This window comes from Onychomys torridus, chromosome 22, assembly GCF_903995425.1.
Source record: "Onychomys torridus chromosome 22, mOncTor1.1, whole genome shotgun sequence".
In the NCBI taxonomy this organism is placed as follows: Eukaryota; Metazoa; Chordata; class Mammalia; order Rodentia; family Cricetidae; genus Onychomys; species Onychomys torridus.
The window spans coordinates 4,627,765-4,637,918 of record NC_050464.1 but is presented as its reverse complement, the minus strand read 5'-3'; positions in this window follow the sequence as shown (position 1 = coordinate 4,637,918).

Here is a 10,154-nt window from a genome sequence, read left to right as displayed (position 1 = left end):
AAGAAGGCTGGAAAGCTCAGTGGTTAAGAGGGTATTCCTCTTGCAGAGGGACTGGGTTCTGTCCCCAGCACCCATAACTCCAGCAACTCCAGTTCCTAGGACCCCAGTGTCTTGTTATTACCTTGGAGGCACCTGTATGCATGTGGTGTACATGCAGATGTGGAGGCACACACACACACACACACACACACACACACACACACACACACATACTTACACACACACACAAACATAAATAAAAATAACCTTAAAAAGATTTTAAAAGAACAAAAAAGATGGGCTGGAGAGATGGCTCAGAGGTTAAGAGCACTGACTGCTCTTCCAGAGGTCCTGAGTTCAATTCCCAGCACCCACATGGTGGCTCACAGCCATCTGTAATGAGATCTGGCACCCTCTTCTGTATGCATAATAAATAAATAAAAATGAATAAAATTTTTTAAAAATGAATGAAAAAGAGTGAATGGGATTGGGGAAATAGTTCAGTGACAGGTCTCTCATTTCTCTCTCATAATAATGCTGTCTCTCATCTTTCTCATAATAATGCTGGCTCCACAAAAAGTCCTGTCAGGATGCAATTTTAACTAAGAGTCAGCAGGTTTGTAAGTCCTCAATATTTTTTCCAAATTTCACTTTTATTAAAAAGGTCATGCCGGGCGGTGGTGGCATAAGCCTTTAATCCCAGCATTCAGGAGGCAGAGGCAGGACGATCTTTTGTGAGTTGGAGGCCAGCCTCCTCTATAGAGAGAGTTCAAGGACAGCCAGGGCTACATAGAGAAACCCTGTCTGGTGGGGAGGGGGGAAGGTTTCCATGGAAACTCTTTCAAAAATTCTGTCTCAAATTAATTTCAGAACAAGTGGTTCTTACACACCAAAGAGAGTGATACTGATGTCCATGGCAAGCTTGCCAAGGAGTCCAACCTCCCAGAGGAGCTGCCAGGCCATCTAGGGCAGCCAGGTTACCCATGAGGGAATCCTGGGAGAAGCTGATGAAGAAGGAGTCCGCACACACACTGGCATACTCTCCCTCTTATTTGATGACTGGGGACAGTAACAGTTTTAAAAACAAACCACATACTAGTAAAATTCTTGGGTTTATTTTGAAATTGTATAGATGCTGTTGAGCCTGCATGGGTTCATGGCAGTGCCTCTGTCAATACAGAGTGGGTTTAAAGGCTGAGAAGACACACATTCACCTTCTGCCTACTGATAAGGCGAAAGGGATGTAGGAGACAAGATGTGCTGGGGTGGGGGTGGGCTTTGGCTGAGCGTTAGGAAAAGTGTTCAAGATTTCCTGGAGACAGCCAGCCCCATCCAATGAGACCACTATCATGAATCCATCGGTCTATCACCATAAACTATCATGATAGGTCTTCATGTCAACCATTTACTCTCAGGCAGGACCATGGGTCACCCACTCCAAACATGTGAACACCCATATGTTGAGTAACAAAACAAAACAAAACAAAAACATCAGTAGTTTAGCTGCACTTTCAACATGTATCGGACTTGAGAATCATCCTTTGTATGACTTACATTTATTATGTGGCCACTTAGGCAGGTCCCCCAGCAGACCTGGGGAGCATCTGGTAGCCACATCAGGGTTGCAGCACTTCATATGCCCTAAGACTGAAGTTTGATCCATAATACATTTCTTCATCATGTAAAAAATCCCTCACACTCCAGATTAAGTATTTCTTTTGTCAAAAACTGATGACACCAATTATTAAAACACATCCATAACTGTAAATGAGCACAGTAAGCATGTCAGAGTCTACACATCATGATGAATTTTTCAAAAGCTTTCATGAGTGTTAAATGCAATGTTTATAAATGGAGACACATTTCTCTTCCATATATAGTTTTTTTGCATAGCTGAATGAAGCAGATATGGGTTCAAATATCTCCTTTGGAAAAGCAAGACGGTGGGTTTTGGAGTGATTTAGCTAACCTTCATCACTGGTGTGTGTGTGTGTGTGTGTGTGTGTGTGTGTGTGTGTGTGTAGGACCAGTGGACTGGAAATCAATGTTGGTTGTTGTTCCTCGGGCACTATCCTTTTGACAAATTTTGACCATCTCTCATTGACCTGGACCTCTCCCACCAGGCTAGGCTGACTGGGCAGGAGGCCCAAGGATCTTCTTGTCGCTCAGCACCAGGATTGCAAGTGTGCACCACCACACCCAGCTCTTTATATGGGTGCTGGGAATTGAACTCAGGTGCTCACGCTTGCCTGGCAAGCACTTTATCAACTGAGCTATGTCCTCAGACCCAACTGCCTTCATTTTTGAAACCATTAAAGCAAGTAATTCCCACTGCTCACATATCACGTCATACAGAAGGATGAAGATAAGGAATTCCATGCTCTCTACTGTGGAGGTCACGGCAAAACAAGACCAAGATCTCACCTGGCATCTACATTTCACATACAGCACAATACCGCTTTTCAATATCACACGACATTGTCTGGTCACTCGCTACTTAAGGAGGGTGGGTCTGCCGGTAAGTGCATTGATGATGGAATAGTTGGATGTCACTCTCCCTGAGGCAAATAGAATTAGGGCCCAATTACTCTCCTTTCACAAGTTCCTGGGGTGTGGAGTTTTACATGTGTGCTTACAGAGAGGACTGTCCCTGTCCATTGGAGTCATTGTTTAACACCCTCCCCCCACAAATTGCTAAGTCCCCCCGGCACAGATTTTAAAGGCTGCTTTGTTGGCAGCCCTATGCATCCATGGCTCTGCCAACATGGAAGTGAAAACTGTGTTTTTTCTTCTTTCTTCTTCCTTTTTGCAACAGTAAATCTACCAATTTTACAGTCAGCTGAACAGCAATAGGTTGATTTGTGTAAAGTCTGCGCTCACAAAGGAAACCTGGACTTCAGTAGCTTGAATGCCCGAGTCTGCCACGTGATCCTTGACGGGTAGACACTTTCACAACTTGCTCTGGAAGGATGCGGGCAGGCCACTGTCACCTGCTTCTCGGCCCAGGTGCTGACCTCTCGGGCGATGAGGGGCCTCCAGGCAGGGTGGCAGCAAGGCGGAGCCTTTGTGTGGGACAGAGAAGCCTTTTCCAATGCAAGAGCCAGTTTTCTCCAGCAGCCTCAGGAAGTACAAGAAAGGAGAGGTGAAGGTCACCTTCTGGGTCACAGTGGGTTAAATTTGGTTAACTTCAGCGGTTCCTGCATCTAACAAGGGCTTCAAGGAAACTTATTGGAAGATGCAATTTGTTCCTTCTTTGTCCATCATTTTTTTCTTACTCTATTGAGAGCAACAGCTTAACCAAGTTTTTTGCTTGCTGGGGGCTTTCATCCATTAGAGAATAAAGGGCCGTGTTCCTAAAAGGAGGCGCAGGTGGAAGGCTTTAGAGAGCACCCATGATTTTCAAATTGCGAGCTTTAAAATAGGCTCCCTGCTTGGCTAAGTCAAAAATAATCTACATGGGATGCCAAAGAAAGTTCTCATTAGAAAGGGGGGACAGTTCATCAGAGGCAGAGCCCCATCTTCTAGAAGATTCTTTGTATTTTTCCCATAGGCGTCTTAGGATAGAATTTCTAGCTATTGAGAAATTCCCAGGGAACTTCCCTTACATTTCCATGGGAGTATAGCGCTCTAAACCTGGAGCATAATCCTGGGCAGGAGGTTTTTGTTTTTGCATTTCTATGTAAGCCAAAAGAGGAGGTAGTTAGAGATTTGTGAATAGCTCCTCTGTTCTTTCTGTTATTAATTTTATTTGTATGTGTATGAGTCTCTTGCCTGCATGTATGTATATGCTCCATGTACATTCCTGGTGCCTGTGGAGGCCAAAAGAGGGCTCCAGATACCCTTGAACTGGAGTTCCAGGTGGTGGTGAGCCACTTCGTGGGTGTGAGGAACAGAACTCATGGTCTCCGCAAGAGCAGCCAGTGCCCTTAGCCACTGGGCCGTCTCTCCAGTACTTTCTCTTGTGATTTAGCTGTTCCACAGTCTGTATTCAAGGAGGACTGCTGTAGAAATTAGCCAAGTCTGTATGCGTTCAACTTTCAGCTGGAAATGTAAGATACCTGCTAACGCTGAGGTCCTTCATCCTACCCAGGTCTCTGGTACAATTCACACGTTTCTCTCTCAACAGGAGGATGCCTGGATGAGGTTCGTACATTCGTACAATATTTATATGAATATTCATAATAGATATCTTAGCACAATGAGCTTGGATTCCCAAGCCATACTTTCTACTCAGTGGTCAGCAAAATAATGTGCATTGGAAAATGCATTTGTCTTGGGTAAGGCTAGAATTTATTTGTGTTTTGTGTAAGAGAATCTTCTAGACACCTAAACTTACCTCTTGAACAAATACAATTTTTTTTTTTCCGAGACAGGGTTTCTCTGTGTAGCTTTGCACCTTTCCTGGATCTTGCTCTGTAGCCCAGGCTGGCCTCGAACTCACAAAGATCCCGCCTGCCTCTGCCTCCTGAGTGCTGGGATTAAAGGCATGCGCCACCACCGCCCAGCACAAAATTTTTTTATACTTAGCATTTTAAAAGGTTTGTTATTTTTATTATTTTTAATTCTATGTGCACGTGTATGTGTGTGTATGTATGTGTGTGTGTGCTTTTGTGTGTATGTATGTGTGTGTTTGTATTTATATGTCTGTATGTGTATGAGTATTTGTGTTTATGTGTGTGTGTTTGTGTGTATATGAGTGTGTGTATAAGCATGTATATGCATGTATGTATGTATATGTGTGTGTCTGTGTATGAGTATGTGTGTCTATGTATGTGTGTGATTTTGTGTGTCTATGGGTATGTATGTCTGCTATGTGTATATGTATGTGTGTGTGTATATATGTGTGTGTGCATGTGTATTTGTATGTTTGTGTGTGTCTATATGTTTGTGTTTGTGAGTATGTGTGTATATGTACGTGTGTGAATTTGTGTGTATATATGTGTGTGTGCATGTGTATTTGTATGTTTGTGTGTGTCTATATGTTTGTGTTTGTGAGTATGTGTGTATATGTACGTGTGTGAATTTGTGTGTATATGCATATGTGTGTCTGCATATGTGTGTATGTATGTGTGTATATGTGTGTGTGTGTGTATATGTTGTGTGTGTGAGCATGTGTGTGAAGGTTCCCAAGGAGGACAGAGGCATCAATCCCTCTGGAGTTAGTTATAGGCAGTGTAAGCTACCTGATATGGGTCCTGGGAATTGAACTCTGGTCCTCTGAAAGATAACTCTTAATTCCTGAGTTATCTCTTCTGCCCCTATACTTAGCATTTTTGAATACTCTCTATAATAATGTTTTTGTTTTCTGTAATATAAGATTTCTGAAGGCAGCATCATCATGACTATATTATTATAAGGTGGCATTATAATACCATCACTCCTGTGTTAAACACTCCTGTGCTAAGTGGCCATGATGTCATGGTTTTGAATTTGCAATTCCTTTTATGTGTTGTTTATCCATCACACTCTCAGCTACTGCTTATTTTTTTCAAAATTATGTATATGTAGAGAGTGGTGAGATATAGGTGCCCAAGGAGGCAAAGGCTTTAGATGTCCCTGAAGCTAGATTTACACGTGGTTCTGAGTTACTGGCATGGGTGCTGGGACTTGAACTTGGGGCCTCTGAAAGAACACCAAACGCTCTTAAGAAATGAGCCATCTATAAGGCCTACCTCATTAGCTTTGTTAGACACCCTGTCCCCTGAATTTCTGCTTAAAGTCCAATTCAGTCTCCCCGGGCCTAAAGCAAACTCCTGCTTGTCTTACCCCAAATGAACCCATACTTCCTGCCAGGATGAGCTTGTCATAGCAAAGCTCCATGCCTGTCATCTCCTTCAAACAACAATGCAAACCAAAAATGCATCCGTTAGGTGGCTGTTCTGTCCAGAGAATGACCTATGGCAGCCACGCTTCAGGTTTCAAGGAGTGATTTATTAAGTATACAATAAGCAGAAGTAAAACAAGACTGGGCAACGGCTGGATGACTTCAACTCAGGTGCTTACAACATCAACCGAGCCAGCGATGCTGAGACGTCGTCCTGGTTCCCACCAACAGACTTCAGTTATATCTGGAATTCTTGCCAGGGATGAGCGCCTGCTTCTTGTTCCTATCACAGGCATTTTATAGCATGGAGTCAGGAATAGTAACCCCTGTTGGAAATGGTTTGCCCCTAACTGTTCTTTGTTTTTGTTGTTGTTGGTTTTTTTTTTTTTTTTTTTTGAGCTGAGGATTGAACACAGGGCCTTGCGCTTGCTAGGCAAGCGCTCTACCACTGAGCTAAATCCCCAACCAACACCTTATGTTCTTAAGAGCATAGCCATAGCTGCCAGGTGTTTTTCTTTCTCTTTCTGTTACAGACTGGCAGTTTGCCAACTTGAGGTGGGAGATCAGTTAAGTGTAGAGGGGTATTTGTGAGAAGAAATACTAACTGGACGTCTGTCCTTCTCTTTGCTGGGTTTTGGCAGCACCTCAGAACCATCCTTCCAGAAAGGTATGACTGTGTGCCAGCAAAGTATGCCAATGCATGTGAGCATGGGCAACCCACCAGCAGCCACACCCCAGAAGAAAAATGACTCGCCCTCCCCGGGCAGACAGCAACTGCCAGTAACTCCTCAGCTAGGGGTGGTGCCCCGTGAGCCCTTCCCCACCTGTGCTGGCGCACTGAGTGATCTTTTGGACTTGACCTTGTGTAGGTCTGGTGTGGACAGCTGTAGCTGCAGTGAGTTCCCGAGTACCTGGCCTTGCCCTGTCCGGAAGACAGCATCTCACAGCTCTCTTATTCTTACATCCTGGTTGCCCTCTCTTCAGTGATGCCCCTTGAGCCTTGGCTAGGAAGGTGTGATGATGACTCCCTGACTCACCAGACACTCATTCTCAGCACTTTGGCCCGTTATCAGTTTCGGTATTAACCACTGTCCACTGCAAAAATAAGTTTTTCTGACCAAAGCAAAGAGAACTAACTTATGTGTGTAATCACAAGTATTTAGAAGGCAGTTTGACAACGTGTTCATTTAACAAAACAACAGTGGTAGGCTCCTCCTGGGTCCGGTGACCTCCCCAGCCACAGGCTTTTGATCAGGTTTACGGTACCAGGCATTAACTCCCTTCTGTGGTATAGTCCTCAAATCCAACCAGACAACAATTGGTTGCCCCTTAACATTTATACCACTATAACTCTGGTAACACATACTGTCTAGCAGATCGGTATTGTAGCATACACTGTTCATTAATGATTTCTTTCTTCCAGCAGCCTAAATAGCACCTTCTGGTACCACGAAAACTAGCCACAAGGGAGGAAATGTCCTGTCTAGTTTCAACCTGATTTCTCCATGTCTCGTATCTATGAGACACATTCATATTATCATTATGATTGTTTGATGGCCAGATCTTACAGCAAGGGTGATCAGGTGTGGAACTTACAGTGGGACTGTTACCAAAGAGGCACTCACCTGGAGCCTGACCGTTGAGAGCACGTCAGCAAGCCTGCAGCTGAGGCTGGAATGGGCCAGGCTGGTATGCAGGTGAAGTTTGTGTCTGACGGGACCCTGACCGCCTTGGCAGAGTTGCCCTTCCCATGCTGTGATGCTCCTTCATAGGCATGGCTGACTCGGTTATCTCTCTGCCCCGCACTCTGCATGTGGGTAGAGTTTCAGGTCAGCACGAGACAGACAGATGGTTTTCAGAGGTTTTCCAATTGCATTTTTTAGCTAGTAGTAGATTTGATGTAATGTTGATGCTAACACTGTCTCCCAGGACCCACACTCCTTCAAGAAGTCTAAAACAACTTCTGATATGGCGGAGCCTACTGGGTACCTTATCTAACCATCTATAAGTATCCAGACACTTTCCTTTAGTTAGGAGAGAAGAGGAGAGGAGACTGGTGGGCAGGAGATGTGGATTTGGGGGTGGAGACCAGGCCAATCACAAGTGAGTCACATTCCCAGAGGCTCATTTGATTCCGATGTGGAGGTTGAAGCCCAGCCTTTGTTGTGCTTTGCAGGGTTTATTTATACATTTTATCTCTTGTGTTCCTTCTCTCTTGGTGACACTCTGGCTTTGCTGAAGTAGCATTAAAAAAAAAAAAAAGAAAATGGTAATTATTAACTGCATACCAGATTCAGGAGTCAGAATGAGCTCAGAACAAAAGCCTGCCTTCTGCGTCCCACTCCCACGGCTCCATGGGGATCTGGACTCATCGCCTGCTCAGCAGCCTTCTTGAAATAGGTAGGGCTTGTGTGCCTTTGAACCTCCTGGATCTCGTCTCTGCCGGGCTGTGTTCCGACGTTTGTCTGTTTGTTCCTTACCCTTTACACAGCCTGGGGCCTGGTAGGAAAGGAGGAATGGGGAACGTATGACCTCAAGACAAACATTTCTTCTCAGACTCTGAGTTCTCTTCTTCTTCCCATTTCTACATGGAAACATTTCCGCCTGGGAATGCTAAGGACAGTATCAGAAGTCTGGAGATGTCCCCGCCCCCCCCCCCCCCAAGACAGGGTTTCTCTGTGTTGTCCTGGTTTTCTTAGGACTCACTCTGTAGACCAGGCTGGCCTCAGACTCAGAAATTTGCCTGCCTCTGCCTCCTGAGTACTGAAATCAAAGGTGTGTGCCACCACTGCCTGAACAGAAGTCTGGAGATTTAACCCCAAGTTCTTAGGACATACCCAGGGGCTCTTTGCTGCAGTTGAATGAAAGACTCAGGGTGATTGGCATGGAATCCACAGTGAGGATGAAGGCCTGCCCAATCCTCAGGAACGAGAATAATATAATGTTCCTTTCAATCCACAAGATAACAGGGGCTTGCTGTTGTAATAAACAAAACAGGATTCTCTTTACTGCTCACAGGGAAATATTCTTTTGTAGCAAATTGTGGCACTCACCAAGCTCTAGAAAGGTGTTTGTGTTCTGTATTATCCTAAGAGCACAGGTGTGTACATTGTAGTGTTGTCTTTTGAATTCAACTTACAAGGGTCTATCCATGGATGGGCCTGGGAATCAGCTTTTTAACATGATGTAGTGAGATCCTTTCTGTATAGGACAATGGAAAGCAGCAGTTAAAAAATGCACACATGGGTTGGGGATTTAGCACAGTGGTAGAGCGCTTGCCTAGCAAGTGCAAGTGCCCTGGGTTCGATCCTCAGCTCAAAAAAAAATGCACACATATGGGTTATTTTAAAAAGGGGAGGGGGCTAGAGCGACGGCTCAGCAATTAAGAGCACTGTCTGTTCTTGCAGAGGACCTGGGTTCGGTTCCCAGCACCCACATGGCAGCTCACAACCATCTGTAACTCTAGTTCCAGCAGATCCAATGCTCCCTTCTGGCCTCTGTTGACACTGCACACATGTAGTATATATGCAAATATGCAGGTAAAAGACTTATACACATAAAGTAAAAATAAACAAATCTTACAGTAAAAGGACATGAGGTTGGGAGGAGTAAGAGGCTAGGGGTGGACCTGGGAGGAGTTAAGGGGTTGAGTGTGTGTGTGAGTGTGTGTGAGTGTGTGAGTGTGTGTGAGTGTGTGTGTGAGTGTGTGAGTGTGTGAGTGTGTGAGTGTGTGTGAGTGTGTGAGTGTGTGAGTGTGTGTGAGTGTGTGAGTATGTGAGTGTGTGTGTGAGTGTGTGAGTGTATGTGAGTGTGAGTATGTAAGTGTGTGAGTGTGAGTGTGTGTGAGTGTGTGTGTGAGTGTGTGTGAGTATGTGAGTGTGTGTGTGTGAGTGTGAGTGTGTGTGAGTGAGTGTGTGTCTGTGTGAGTGTGTGTCTGTGTGTCTGTGTGTAGATATGTGCACGTGAGTGCAGGTGCTCACAGAGGTCGGAGGAGTTGGGCTCCCTTGAAGCTGGAGCTGGAGTTACAGGTGGTTGTGAGTGACCTGACCTGGCTAGATGGGGATCAGATCAAGAGCCGTAGGGGCTTTTACCTGCTGAACCATCTCTGCAGCCGCTCAATGTCTGAAGTAGTAAGAATGCAGAATGTTCTTCATTATTCCCTCCCCAGCTCTTCAGTTATCTCACGTCTATGTCAGACATTTATTTTCAATGACTCATTCTTACCGAGATTACAGCTTTTAATATTCCTTTTGCACTCACAGTTTCATGGTTTATGCATTAAGGTCTTGAATCACTTCACAACAGACAGACACTCTGAGAATGCATCTCTAGGCACTCTGGCATTGCACAA